At 45.7% G+C, this 15,957-nt stretch overlaps 1 protein-coding gene across 4 annotated transcripts in view; it reads right to left on the bottom strand.

Moving 5' to 3' along the window:
- HJURP (Holliday junction recognition protein) overlaps positions 1-15,957 on the bottom strand; it is a 678,247-nt gene that overhangs the window by 35,295 nt on the left and 626,995 nt on the right. The window lies entirely within an intron of this gene.

The following is a 15,957-nucleotide window of genomic DNA, read 5'->3' on the forward strand; positions in this document are numbered from 1 at the left end:
TAGCCACTTTGGACTATCTGCAAAACCTACCAGTCTGACGGGATGGATTGCCAGTGGGGGAGGTGATGGCGAATCCTGCCACCCACTGGCTGCTGATGGCCCTGAATGAATGGTCAGACTAGGAGGGTTCGGAGGCTTCTGCAGGGGGAAAAGGGTGGACTGGCCAGCACGCTGGTTCCTGGATCGCTGGGCCCCATGTCTGCGGCCATGCAGAGGCTGGGCTGATTGCGCGGGCTGAGGTCTGGACTGGGTCAGACATGGTGGGGTGCCCCAGCCGTAGCCACGAAAGGGATGAAAGGCAGACTGTGGGGGACGGAAAGATGCAGCAAGGTCTTAGGATCTGTCCGCAGCCCAAGAATCCTAAAAAACGTTAGAGCGCCGAGTCCACCTTGTTACCAAAAAGGCAACAGCCATCGAAGGGCATGTCCAGCAAGGCTGCCTGGACATCTCCCGAAAAGCCAGATGTCCTCAGCCAGGCGTAGCGCCGAAGGGCTACCAACATGGCAATCATTCTGCCCAGAGAGTTGCTGGTGTCCAGTCCACAGCGGATTGTGAATTTTGCGGCGTCTCTCCCATCTGCCACTGCCTGGGAGAGAATGGCCCGGGCCTCCTCTGGACACTGAGGCAGCATCTGCGCAACAGTATGCCAGACTGTATGGGTATAGCGGCCCAAGAGGCACGCGGTATTCATGAACAGCAGCGCCAAGCTGGAGGAAGAGAACATATGCTTCTCAAGGTGATCCAGCTTCTTGGAATCCCTATCCAGGGTGCGGAAGGGAATGCGCCCTTGGAAGAAGAGGCTTGAACCACCAAGTTCTTGGGGGAAGGGTGTTGGGAGAGGAAAATGGAACCGCCCGGAGCTGGGCGGTGGCGGAGGGGAATCGTCCGTTCCACAGGAGCCCCTGTGCTGGGCCTGGACCTGAAGGACATCCTGGAGGGCGTCATTAAAGGGCAAGAGGGATTCAGAGGAAGTTGCCACCGGTTGAAGCACCTCTGTCAGGAAGTTAGTCCTGACTGCCACTGTAGGGAGCTCCAGGCCCAATGCCTTGGCTGACCTAAGCACCGCCACTGTATAGGACGCTCCCTCATCCGTAGCCATGGTAGGGGGAGAAAGCATGCAAAGGGTCTGGGGAAGTATACATACCACTGGCGTTACCCAATTCCTCTCTCCAGTCTGGCTGTTCCAGCTTGTCTGTTAAAGGGTCCAGCGACCCCTCCAAGTCCTCATCAACACCCTCAGGGCGATAGGGAACATCTGGGATGAACAAGGGAACAAAAGTACCCTCCGGCATCGGAAGACATCGATCCGGCTCCATCTCGGGATGAGGATGGGGATGTCAGTTGTCGGGGGAACGGCCGACGCCATAGACGTCGTCGCCAGGATCGGCGCCGGGGAAGATTGAGTATGGTCGACCGGCCTGGATCCATGGGGGCCCTGCGGTGCTGGGGCCGCAGCTGCTGGCATCAAAAGCCCAGGGCCCCCAACCGGCTCCGCGGGGCCCGAAGGCACACCACAGGAGTCGGGCTGCTAAAAACTGGAGTGGAGAGCTTCGTAAAATGCACAAATCTGGGCAGGGGGCGCCCAGACTCCCGGAAACGGAGGGAGGTGCTGAGTCATCTCTGAATCAGGCACTGGAGACGGTGCCTTAGAGCGACGACGCTCCGGTTCCCGCATCGCGTTGGCTGTCTGAGGGGGAGAAGGCGAAGTGTGGCGGTGTTTCTTTGCCTTCTTCTTGGTCTTCGACCTACCCAATGAGTGAGAAGACTGACGAGGTGTGGTGGCTTTGCGACCAGTTTTGAGACCTTTCTCTCGAGCGAAACTGGGAGCGACGCAGAGCCAACTGCCGGGCCTCCAAAAGCTTTCAGGACCGCTCATGCAAAGACTTCGGATTCATGGCCCGACAGTCAGAGCACAACTTTGGGTCGTGGTTGTAGGAAGGTGGATATCTGACTATGGTTACCCCTAACTTTTTGCCTAGTGTCTAGCTGGTTTTTCGACTTAGTTGGCCTGAGATCCTGCCATTCAGGGTCTCAGGCTGTCTGCTCTCTCTTTAAAATGGACTCCATGTACCCTAGGTACATACCCAATTGGTAAGGATCACCTTATTGGACCCTGTACAGTGTACCCTAGGTACCCAGGGCATAGGTGTACCCTAGGCCTACCAGGGGCTGCAGCATGTATTATGCCACCCCTGGCCTGGCCTTCCATTATGACACAACTGGCTGATCACTCAGCTGGGGCAAGGTCGTGTAATCACCCCTTGCTTAGGTGTAGTATTCCTATACCTACCTTATATATAGACACATGTGTACCTATCAGCCACTCCTACGTCAGGCCTTAACAATCCTGGAGGCAGAGTGCTTGGTAACATGTGAGATAGTGCTCTAGCATGAGCTGAGCCTGTCTGCAGCTTTCGGAACCATGTCCTAATAGCTGTTCTATGATATAGCCTACCATATACTCTTAAAGTGCCTTATAATCTTAAATGGTTATGGTAACTATGGTTTGGCTTTATCAAAACATGTCGTGTAAGGTGTCTAACACTTTGGAATAATACCCCCATACCATTTCTGGTGATGAGGATATTATTCCCCCCTTCTAGAGGGAGAGACATGTTAAAATCCTACTTTGCTGTTTAACTCTAACCAAAGCCTCAGCATCACAAAATGGATGCTGCTGCCACAGACACGAGGCTGACCTCCTGCTGCTGGGAGTGATCCCGGCAAGGGAGGCTTGGACAATAGGTTTCCTGCTTGGGGAGGTGCTAGCACCTCCCCAGACAGACTTTAGTGTATTGGGGCAGGGAGGGCTGAAAGGAATGAGACATGCCTGGGGCACACAAGGTGTCCCATGCATAGTCCAGTTCAAACCGGTGCTGGGGCACTCCAGCCCCAGTCCTGGCGCGAAACTGGACAAAGGGAAGGGGGTGTAACCACCCCCCTCCCAGGTCCCACCCATAAGGCGTGACCTAGCAGGCAACCCAGCCCCCCCGATTAGTATAAGTGTGGTAGCTGGGCCCCAGGAGATTAGATTATCCTGAACCTACAACTTGAACAGAAACTCTGGACCTTCGACATTCGACGAAAGAAGAAGACTGAAGAATCTCCCTTGTGGCCAAGGAGTGGCTACCCTGTGGAAACAGGCACCATCAAGAGACTTACCCTTTGCTTTGCTGAAGTTCTACGAGGGACCGACTGCAGAGCCCGACCAGAGCCTTGACTTCCAGACTTCTCCGACCCTGATCCACATCCACAGCCGAGCTGAGATCCGTGGAGGCGACGAGAGACGTGGGACCGGCTACCTGGGAAAAGTGGCGAGTATCTTCCAGCGCAGCTTCTGAGGTACCCTCGAAGTTGTGCACCGGGGATTGAGAAGCCCCAACCCCAAGCATCATCTGCACCGAAGATCAGCCCCCCACACTCCACGAGTCCTGCGTGGGGCCCTTCTGCATTTTCCTGCTTGCCGCGTCTGTCCGGTTGCGTGCCCGTTGGCTAGCGGCCTTTGCGACGACACACCTTTGAATCTTCACTGCTGGTTTGGCTCCTCCAGACTGGCTCCCGCTCCTCCGCAAAAGAGAAGCACCCCAGACCTTCCTGGTCTGCACCAGAAGCAAGTCCTCCATTCTTCGTGGGTTCCGCTTGCCAAGGCTTGGTGAGTCCTAGTTCGACTTCGACGCCGCCGACAGCAAGAGCCTTCGTGGGACAGCTCGCCTCCTGGTCTTGGTCGTCCTCGACATCTCCTGGTACCCGTGGCTGCTGCGACAAGCTTCACCTCTTCGCCTGCAATCTTCACGACATCGCCTGGTTCCTTCCTGGTTCCACGTGGTCACTGGCTAGTGACCTTGACTCTGTCCCTTCTGCTTGCAGGTGCCCTTCCTTCTTGATCCCGGTCTTGGGATCCACCGGACACTCTGCACTGACTGCCTGTCAGCAACTTTCCTTTAGGCATCCATAGAAGTCCACGACGAAACCCGACGCAAGTTCACACCTATGCACACGCAGCCCGTGGGCTAGGTAACTTGGGTACTTCGGTGCTCACAAGGGTAGTGACTATCCTACGGTCTAGTTTCCGAGTCTCGACTTTCTAGCTATACCAGAAGTGTCCTAAAACTGCTTATTTCTAACTGCTAGTGATTCTATCGACTTTTACGCATTACGCGTGAGTGTTTCCACTCTGCACCTGAATCCCGTGGGCCTCCCACTTCCTAACTGTTGGTAGTGTAGTGTAGTCCCAGCGATACCCTAGGCCCAGGCCTATTCTATTTCCGTGACAGTGGTCCTTATACCATTTCTTTAGTATATGGTTTGCGTGGCCCCTAGGGCCTAACTGTATTACTTACCTGTGTGACTTAATGTATGCTTGAATAAGACTGTGTTGTACTTACCTCGAATCTCATAAAGAGTGCTGAGGGTTTGACTAGACTAAATACACTTTATTTTATATATATATCTGTTGTGGTGTCCTTTCATTTGGTATTCAAGGGATAATATATGGTATCACAGCTGGCTTCACATGCCATTCAGAGTTCAGCCTAAGACTGCTCTTGTCCATGCTACCACTAGGATAGCTGCTCTATAAGGTGGACTTTACAACCAATCACCATAAGGGTTGTTTGGACTGATATAAGGTGTACACTAGAACTAGTGACATCATACATCAGGCCAACTTCTCACAGTGGTCACCCTCCAGGCACCAGAAGCACATGAGGTCCGGATCCGTGACAGACATCAGCATGCGACAGGAGTCACAAGGCTTGAATCTGGTCCGACGATGGGACATCCCTCGCGCACCAGGAGTCTTTCTTAGACTCGAAAAAAGACGTCGACATAAGTAAAAAAATGTTAGTCAAAAGTGACTAAGGGACAAACTCTCTCCGGATCTATGCTGGCGCAGAAACAGAGAGAACCGACGTCAGCGCGCAGGGGTGGCATCTAAGTACGCACCTCAACGTCATCCCGGTGACCACGACAAAGGACGTGGAGTCTACCAACGCCACCTACCGACGCGCAGGGGTATTACTGAAGAAAAATTCTCCGGATCCAGTCTAATGTCTGGGGGTAATTCTAAGGTAAGGAATCTATAAATAATAGTCTCTTTCAGATTAAAAAATATATACCATTACTCTCCTCTCCTTTTGAAATATTACAGAGGAGTGTGGAGAAGAAACCTCCTTAAGACTATTTGAAAACAAGGAGGCAGCATTACTGAAGACTACGGAACTATCTACAGAACAAGTTACTTACCTTTCGTTGGCTTGTCCAGCAGAATTCTCAAGTTAATTGCACATTTTTCACCTTTTGAATCTGGTCAGGTTGGAGCTGGAAAACTACAATAAATTGCACACACAAGAAGGTGGCACCACGGGCTTCTTTCACAATTCCGTCCTGTTAATGGCCATGTCGACATGTGACAGCATAAAGGTATCTCACGTGTGCTCACGCCAATTTTTTCTTGACATTTTCACCACTCTCATATTTGGAATGGCTAACACACTGAGGAAATGATCAGTGCGGAAAATATAGTGTCCAACCTTAATCCCTACAAAAGGTTTACTTTTTGAAATGGGGAGAAGGACAGGCAGTGAGAAATCTGCAGTTTGACTCCGTACTGACAGGGAAGAATGTTACCGAAAGTAAGTAACTTGTTCCTCTGATAAATACTTTTAGCTGCAGATTCCACACCGCTTGCATTGATACCAAACCAGCACCCCCACAAAGGTAGTGTGTCTAAGAAGTGGTCTTTACAACAGGAAATCTCGCAGGTCTGAGCAGGCAAAAGAGCACTCGCTACAGACATTCGAATCAATACACTAATACCTGGTGAAGGGATGGACAGGCACCAGCATTACAACTTCCCAGATATCCAAACAAGCCGTTTGCTGAAGTCATGGTAGCAGCCTTTCCTCTGTGGAATGAGCATGAAGTCTCTGAGGATTGATACACAGGACAATCCACCGTGATAAAGTCAGTTTCAAGATTGCCTGCCATTTCTTCCCACCAGTGAATCCAACAGAGTTGATAGACTACCTGGTGCTTATTGTTCTTTAGTTCCATCAATGTAGGAACTAAGAGCCACTTAGGAACCAACTGGTGGAACTTCCCCTCTTCCTTAAAGGGATGTGATGTAGAGAGGAACGAGGGGATACAACAGGTGTCATGAATAAAAGGAGTGATCAGGTAAAGAAATGCCAAAAGGGACTATAAGAAACTTTCAACACTTCCTACAGCAAGGCTTTGCTGGGATAGAGATTATACAAACAAGAACAAAAGTGTTTTACTTATCTAAAATTGTGATGTGAATTGTACATATTTTACATCTTTTTATTATGTCTTTTTTATGTGTATTTATTAAGCTTATTCACCTAAATTTGTAAAGGCTAGGATTGCATGCCCTATCATTTAGTTATATGATTACGAGACCTTAAAGATGGCCATAACAACCACACATTGCGGTGGAGGACGGGGATGCACACCCTGTTCCGCTTGCGAGCGTCCTCACGTACACTCAGACACACGCCTAGACATGAGATTAATACCACTGACACGACTATTGCAGCTTGGCAGGCGACTGGCAAACGTGCACACAAACTCCCTCTCTATGCACCTGCTCTACCCCTAGCTGGTCATGCGGCCCTATCTGTCACTCAGGAACAAGGGCCCATAAAAGTGCTGAAGGAGGCTGACATCACCCACATGAGCGACCTCTTTCCTGGGGGCAGTTACCTCACAGGGGATGACCTGGATTACATTCAGAATCCCACTCTACTTTTCCAGTACTCCTTTTATGGCCTAAAACGTGCGCTCAAGGATCACTACCCCGACTTCCCTGCTGAGCCCACTACTCTTCAATAGCTTCAATTACTATTAGTTGCCCCTACCAGGAAGAAACTGATTACTAAATTATACAAGGCGGTACAAGCGGAAACGGTATGTGGGCCAGACAACAGTGTGGAGCGTTGGAACTCTATATTGACTCCCCGGATCCTCCCACAGGAGTGGGAACAGATTTGCACATTAACTGGTCGTCTCACGCCTAACGGCAATCTGCGTATCATACATTTTAAATGTATTCATCAAATATATCATACCCCTGTTAAACTGTACAAAATGGGCCTCAGAGACTCTGACCAATGCAAGCGCTGTGGGCTACCAAATGCTGATTTTATCCACCTGGCATGGCAGTGTGCACTCGTGTTTAAATATTGGGAAGGTGTGGTTGCACGCATACACTCCATGACAGGAATCACACTACCATGTACACCTTTGGAGTGCCTCCTTGGCTATGTCCCCCAGCTGAAGGCCACTCTGGGCAGGTTTGTTAGGGTGGTCCTCTTGCTGGCCAAAAGGCGGATCATGTTCACTTGGGAAAGCAAACTTACTCCAAAAATTGATGACTGGCTTAAAGATCTAGTGTACTGCCGTGAACAGTTGGAGTTGTATGCCGAGTAACTGCCTGTGACATCCAGACCTAAAGACATTTGGGCACCGTTAAGAGACTATTTATTGCTACAGACCCATAATGAAACTGTGTGACCTGATTGGCTATCTGTGCTGTTGTGTTCTCGTACCACTAGGACTGCATAGAATGCCTTATTGTGATGGAACCGTACGGTCACATGTATTGTAACATCTGATCACATTATGTACCTCTAATGCGTTTGTTATTATTGTTTTGGTTTATGCTGCTTGACGTGGCAGAATGCTTCTATGGTGCTGTGAAACATCAATAAATAGAATACATTTTTTTTTTAAAAGATGGCCACTTTAACAAGCTAGGAGATAGGACAGCGAAAGATCTAGAAAATGACCTAGAGAGTTATAACCTTAATCTGAAGGTTCGGAGTTCCACGCACAAGTCAGGAAACACTCTTGATCCCATTTTTACTAACGTTGAGACCATAACAGTCACGGAGCCTTATCGTGTCCCTTGGTCGGATCACTCGGTGATTCCTTTTTACTGGAAAATATCCAGAACAAGTACTTCTACTTCCTCAGATAGAGCGTTAATAAGACCTTGGACAAAACTTGATGTGGACAACTGGAGGGGACTGTTAGAAAGCAGCAAGCCTTTGGATAATTCCAATGTGGACGTGGCTGTTAACAACTTTAATCAATGGATCACCCAATCCCTGGACAAACTTATACCTAAAAAACCCTCAACAATTAGGAAGGGAGAGCTGAAACACCCATGGTTTACCTCAGAATTAAGGCTGCTGAAACAAGCATGTAAAAGGGCAGAACGTTACTGGCGGAAGGATTTTAGTGCTGATAGGAAGATCAGTTATAAAATCTTACTAAAGAAATACAAAAATGCTCTTATTACCACTAAAACTGCTTTTTTTGCGAACAAGATCGAATCCGCCGTCAATGCCCCCAGGGAAATGTTTAAGATCGTGAAGCTCCTTAATAAAATCCCGGATCCCCCCGTAATAGCAGATGAGCTGAATACAAGATGCGAGGATATGGCGAACTACTTTCAGACCAAAATACATAAAATTCTGGAGACGATCCCGGTAGTAGATTTGACTGCACACCACAGGGTGTCTCCTTGGGAGGAAAGAAGGGAACGTCCAACACTCTCGGAGTTTGCCCTCCTCACGGAAGAGCTTCTTCCCTCTCTGATGAGGAGTATTAAAAGTGGATCGCCACGAGACCCAGCCCCTATGAAAATTCTTAACCAGGCACTCCCTGCCATCAGTGAACCGGTAACTAAGATGGTTAACACCTCTTTGGAATCGGCTACGGTTCCTAAGGCATGGAAAGTGGCCATGGTCAGATCTTTGATTAAAAAGCCGAACCTCGACCCTGAAGACCCGGCTAACTATCGCCCGGTATCTTTGTTACCTGGGATGGGGAAGTTAATCGAGAAATTGACAAATATCCAATTGGCTGCATTTCTGGAGAAGTATAATCTCCTCCATCCATCCCAGACAGGATTCAGAAAGGGACAAGGCACTGAAACAGCATTGTTGAAGGTGGTGGAAGAGGCCAGAAGGATTTTGGACGCAGGTGGCAGCGCTGCCATTATCCTTCTGGACCTCAGCGCCGCCTTCGACACAGTTAACCACCATCTGTTGCTGACTCGACTCTGGAACATCGGGATAACCGGAAAAGCCTTGAAGTGGCTTAGATCCTTTCTGGAGGAAAGATACTTCCAGGTGTTTGAGGGCAATAGCTATTCCCGCTTGTTAGCGTTACAGTGTGGGGTACCACAGGGTTCGTCCCTTAGCCCCACACTGTTTAATGTTTACATGGCCCCGTTGGCGGAACTGGTTGCTCCGTTTGGCATCCAGTTAATAAATTATGCAGATGACACCCAGCTGGTGTTTTCTCTGCAACAAATAGATTCCCCGCCGAACAACCTGGCTAATTGTTTGGAGATGGTAGTAAACTGGATGAATCTGTCTCAATTGAGACTCAACGGAGGAAAAACGGAACTGATGCTCTTAGGCAGACAGGATATTCCCGATCATCTTGCCTGGCCTACCAGTATGGGTGCCATACCATCGCCCAAGACGGAAATATAGAGCCTAGGCTTTTGGCTTGATAACGTCTTATCCTTTGAGACTCAAGCCAGAAAGACGTCTGCAGTTTGCCATGGGATATTGAAATCCCTGTGCAAAATCCTGCCCCAACTTCCAGAAAAAGCAAGGAAGACCGTAGTTCAGTCGTTGGTTCTATCACGAATTGACTACGGGAATGCTATATATCTTGGAGCCCCAACTTCCACTTTTAAAACTTTGCAAGTGGCCCAGAACTATGCCGCCAGGATTTTAACGGGCACTAGTCGTTATACGTCGGCGAAGCCAGCCTTAAGATCGCTCCATTGGCTTCCGGTGAAGGAGCGGGTGCGATTTAAATCTCTATGCATCACACACAAGATCTTACATGGAGAAGGTCCTTCCATATTGGAAAATTTGATAAGTTCTTATAGGCCCCAACGCAATCTCCGCTCGAGGGAACATAACCTGGCAATTATCCCTAGGATAAAACTAGCCCGCTCGGGCGGCCGACTCTTCTCTTTGCAAGCAGCAAGAGAATGGAATACCCTCCCGGGTTATTTGAGGCAGGAACATACCTTCCTTCAGTTTAGGAAGAAACTTAAAACCTTTTTATTCCCCAGAATTTAGTGTGTTAAAATAATGTAATGCGAACTAGCCCTGGGCTCACTTTTTGCCAAAAGCGCTGGGATGCCTACGGGTAGCCATGCGCTATACAAGTGATTTTTACAAATACAATTACAATAACAAGTGCGTACACACACATATATATATATATATTTTATAAACAATTATCAAATCTACATGTTTTTCCTTTGGCAGCTGTTTTATCTAATCAATTCTATCTGTACTTTTGTAAATGCTTTTATGACTTAATCTGTCGAATAAAGCTGTTGAAATGGAAATGGAAATAACTTAGCCTGCAGAGCATCAACGTTGTTATCTTCACACTAAAAGAATCACTTAGACCAACTGCCAGCATAAATGGTCTTTGTGGCTAAGTGGTGAACAACTAAAATAACATCCATCACCTTTGACTAAAATCAAGGAGATGTTTGTTTGAATGCATCACTCTGTGCTGCTGCTGGAAAGGCATATGCTCCTAACAAGACAGACTAAGTGGAGGCTCTCTGAACCACGTCCGGGGCTATGAGAATGAGGTGCACTTGGTCCTTCCAGACCTCCTTTAGGACCCAAGGAATTAGCGGCAGAGGCAGAAATGCATGCAGGAGGCCGGAGTCCCATGAAAGATGGAACAAGTATTTCAGCTAACCTCTAGGAGGAAACTCTAGGGCACCAAAGACTGGCCTTGCATGCTCTGAGAGGTGGCAAACTGATCTACCAAGGGCACAACCAACTGGGCCAAGACACCCTTTGCAACTTGTGGTTTCAGATACCACTTGTGACTGGGATGATGACACTTTTTGAGCTTATCCACCCTGGCATCCAGTCCACCTGCAAGGTGGCTGACCATTAGCCTGAGAGACTCCGGGTGGAGAGTATGGGACCCCACACCACCCTACTTGTTGCAGTACCACATTCTTGTCATGCTGTCCATTCAGAACTAGACATGTTATTGCTTCATGTTGTAATGCACATTAACCACTGGTTTCTTGGCCTGTTTGTTCTCAAATAAAGTGGGAGAGAGTTTCACGAAGAAGGTACAAGCGAAGAGAAACTTGGACCAGCTAATGTCATTTTAGCAAATCTAGGTATTTCAAGAAGATGAGCAAAAACAGGACACACAAAGGTTTGTATCTGCTGATTTTGCACGAGACTGAAGTAGGAGCTAGCTCATGCACAGCTTTAAATGCTAGGCACAGTACCTTAAACTAAATCCTATACCTTATGGATAACCAATGAAGTTGTTTCAATAAAGAAGAGGCATGGGCTATTCTATGACCATTGGTAATCAGTTGTGTTTCAGTGTTCTGTAATGTCTGTAGCCGTCTTAGTTCTTTGGCTGGGAGGCCTAGATATAATTAGTTAGCATAGTCCAGTCTTGATCATATTAACGCCACATTTGCTGATTTAGGTTATCTGTGGGTGATACAATGCAATTATCGTGATCTGTCTAGGCGAAAAGATGCTTTTGGAGACCACAGAGGAGATTTGTGTGTGCACAGAAAACTTCCCCTAAAAGGTCATTTCTGGGATCTTTATAGAAGGATTTCACAGATGTCGCATTCCTAGCACCATATAACAGTACTTGTTAGAGCTTAAGTCTATATTATTGTTCAAGACCATGACCTCAGTTTTTTCTGCATAAAGGTTTAGGACATTGACACTCATCCGTTATGTTTTAAAAGTAATTTGGAAAGACAGTTGACTTTCTAATTTCACTGTTATCTGCAAGTCATTGGCGCAAATGAATAGTTTGAAGCCCAAGGTTGAAATGTCCTTTGCAAAAAGTTGAACAAAAATATGAGAGTACGAGGAAGATCCCTAGGGAACTCCACAAGTCACAGGACATCATTCTCTCATAAAGGAGGCCACCTGCACTGCTTGGAAGCAGTCAGTCAAAAACCACCGCAACTACTGTACCACCAGGCCTCTGCCTTTCATGACATGATTAAGTAAACATCTGCAGTAACCGTGTCAAAGGCGACTGAAAGATCAAGTAAAACAAAGGCAGAAGGGTGTTGGGCATTGCAGACTTGTCTGGGGTCACCTAATACAGACAGCAAGCTGATAATGTATTATGCTGTGGACGAAAACCTGCTAAAAACAAATCAAGAAAAATGAGCTTCTTGTAGAAAATTGCTTAGTGAATTTGCTACAATGTGTGATTAAAGAAATAGGTCTATTCTTTTTAAAAAAAGACTGGGATATTATTAGGTTTCTTCAATAAGGGTAGTCCTACTACCCTCTTGAGGAGCTGCAGCACTAGACCTTCAGCCAAGGAAACATTAACTGATGCCTGTAAAGATTTGCTTAATGCCGGCCAAAGTCGGAGCAGAATAGAAGAGGGCCGGTACCAAACAGAGCCAGATGAGCTATTGCTTGCAATCTTGGATAAAGATGCCAAGTCTCGTTGGAGAAATGAAATTAAATATCTCCCATTACCTGTATCTTTCCTGTGTACAGATGGAAAAGTGCGTAAGGAAATTTCTTTCTTGATTTTAACAATTTTGTCAATGAAACCGTCATTCAGCTGATTGCAAAATAATGGATTAGGGGATTGCCCAACAGCTATACTGTCCATCAAGTAAATTAATCTACTGTTTTAAAATCTTTGTTTATTAGGGGCATTTTTCACCCTGTCAGTAGAGAAGGCCATCTTAGCATTAACCACTTCATGTATGTAACAGCCAATCTCCAATTAATGTAAGTAACGGAAGTAATAGTAAAACTCTCCCGAATAGTGTCTGGTGGGCTATGGTTTACTCCTACTTGTTTAACTGGATTGCTACATCCTGAATTTACCCATCTTCTGAAAGTGTCCATAGTGAAATCTATCTTAAAAAAAGGGAGTGGTACAGACCCTATACACCATAGGCTTATTAGCTTCCTGGATAGCTCACTAAAATTCTTTACCAAGATTATTTTAGCTAACCTTGAGGATTGGGCCACAGAAACTAAGAATTCCATTAGGACAGGGGGGGTTTCGTGAGGGTCACTCCACAATAGACAACTGTTTTGTTTTATGGGCAATTATTCGAAAGGCCATGGAGTAAAATCAAAGGCTGTGCTGTTCTTTTGTAGACTTCAGGACAGCCTTTGATTCTGTGGACAGGAATATCTTGTGGGGGAAACTTGTCGCTTGGGACCTCCCACTAAACTTTCTTGGGGCACTTCAATTGTTGCATTCAGGTAATTGGGCTCAGGTGGAGTTAGAGAAGTCAGGTCGATTATCGCAAAGAATTCCTATTGACAACGGCCTGCGTCAGGGGTGCGTTTTATCACCCCTGCTTTTTAGTCTATTTTTGGCCGACGTTCCCACCTTTATTTCCCAATCTAAGTCTTTTCCCCCCAAAAAATGGGAACCAGCACATTGTCTGTCTGCTCTATGCAGATGATCTGGTATTACTGGATTATACCCCTATTGGTCTGCAGAGGAAGCTAAATGGCAACTTACAGCAAGCAGAACCAGCTTCGTTTTAATTTGGAAAAGACCAAGATCTTAATCTTTGGGAAAAAAGTGAAAAGTTTTACTTGGCATTTAGATACACGGGGAGGAGGAGCATGTTGACCAATATATATATTTGGGCTTGACCTTTAGGAGGAATTTAAATTGGGGTACGCACTGGGATGGCACCAAGCAGAAGGCCCTTTTGCAGGCTAGTTGTCTGTCAAGATTTAATAGTAGATTTGGGGGGCTATCCTATATTCCATTATTAAGGGAATATGAAGGAAAGATACCTCCGTTAGGTCATTATGGAGGAGAGGTTTTTTCTTTTGATACCACCTATGATTGGGACAGATTAGAAAGGGTAGTGCTTAAAAGACTCCTATTACTCCCCCAAGGCACTATGGTTCGGGCCATAAGGAGAAAGTGCAACTTGGTGTCTTGGAATATGGCGGCTTCTACTCGGGCTCTACGATACTTTAACACACTGTTGGAGGATGATGAGGTGGTTAAAGTCTCCAAATTGTGTTGGGAAGAGATCCGAAGTAGCGAAAAGATGTGGGAAAAGGCCGTAAGAACCAGACTAACTGCACTTAGGAACCTCCATTCAAACAGTGGTACAATTACATCTTGGTTCCCCTTTCCAGGCAAATGTGCATCGAGAGAATCTGTTGCTATGGTGTCTGAATCAATTGATCTACAGTATCTAAGGAAGAAATCATCCATCAGCTTCTCAATCTCTACACTGCGCCAGGATTTTTTTTCTCTTATTTATCGCAGTTACCAGACCCAGGATTGAGGAATTAAATATTAAGAGTTAGGGTGGGATGCAATCCAATCTATTCCTCCCGCCCAGACACAACCCAGGGTGCAGAATAATAGTGGTCTTTGTCCCTGCCCCTTGAAAGTTAAATGCTTCCTCATGCATATTCTTATGGATTGTCTCTTTTATCTTGCAAATCGAATTCAGTTTTTAAGGCCTCTGTTTTTTAAATACGATGCTCTCCATAGAAGGAAAGCTGTGGAGCTATTGTCAGAAATGTGCTATCTAGATGTGGCAGTTGGAATTGCTCGGTTTTTACGATCTGTTAAACAGAATTTTAATGATGAAATGTGGTGGGTAGGGGGTGTCGGGAAGCTTGGAGGGGGTTCTTTTAAAACATTCTTAATTGTTAATTGAGTTATTTTTTTTAGAATGTTTTATGGACAATTTTCTAAATAAACTTGTTTCTTACCTTCAAAACTCCAATTTAAATTTCTCTTCTGCTTCTATACCATAATGCCTGTACCACTTGGCTCTACGCTTTGCAATTTTGTTTTAGTCTTGGTCAGCTATGGACTAAACCAGGTGACGGTTAGAGAATATGCGGTTAGCTGTATCCATCAGCACCACCCATTTTCAATTTATCTTCCCAAAATTTTACATAATGATGAATTTAATGACCTAATGAAAAGGTTTTAATTTGTATTCTCATGGAGATTGGATACATTGAATGACACAGAGACATACATGCATTTTTCAGGGAGATGAGACTAATTAACTATTTCATTAGAACTTTAGGAGGAGATAGGTTATATTATATCACGATGACAGCAAGGCTTACTGGACACTGGTTTCCTTGTTTATGCCTTTGCTAGATATTTTAGGCACAGGCGTTTCCGTTTAAAAAAAATTACTTTGAAAAGTTTCGATAGATTTACACAACGTGTTTATTCTAATTTATCTAAAGGAGAAAAACAACCCTTGAAATGTGTGATACAGGAAGCAAGAGTTTTAATCAGTTGAATACAATGAATAAGTGGAAGAAATATTATCAGTCAACGAAAATGAGGAACTTAAATTTGACACTTCGAAAAACCTTCAAATGAAGATCTGAAGTAACTCAGATACTCTATAAAGAGGAGAAATCAGCCAACAGAAATTCAACTGTCAAAAATACCTATTAAAAAGTAGCTAAATGTTATGGCCTCCTAAAAACCCATAAAGATAAAAAGGAGCTGCCCTTAATGTCCATAGTTTCAAGGATAAATGCCAGCACTGAACCGTTGTTGTCAATTTGTTAAACGCTTTAGTAAGTTCATTCAAATCTATATTTAGGACATTGAAATGTAATTAAAAACACAAACATGATCCTTTCAACTATGAAATATTGGCCATGCTTGACATGGAAGATTTACATTCAAATATTCCCCAGAGAGAAGCAATAGACATCATAAGGGATATGCTATCTTAAGTTCCTCAAAACTGTTCACATACATCATTTCGGAATACTTGGATATTATTCTATTGAATAATTATTTTTTGCTCAATGGTTAACTTAAGGGCCTAAGAATGCGAGCTACTTGTGCCTCAAGTTTGGTGAACATGTACATGGAGTCTTTAGAGGA

This window comes from Triturus cristatus, chromosome 5_2 (assembly GCF_964204655.1).
Source record: "Triturus cristatus chromosome 5_2, aTriCri1.1, whole genome shotgun sequence".
In the NCBI taxonomy this organism is placed as follows: Eukaryota; Metazoa; Chordata; class Amphibia; order Caudata; family Salamandridae; genus Triturus; species Triturus cristatus.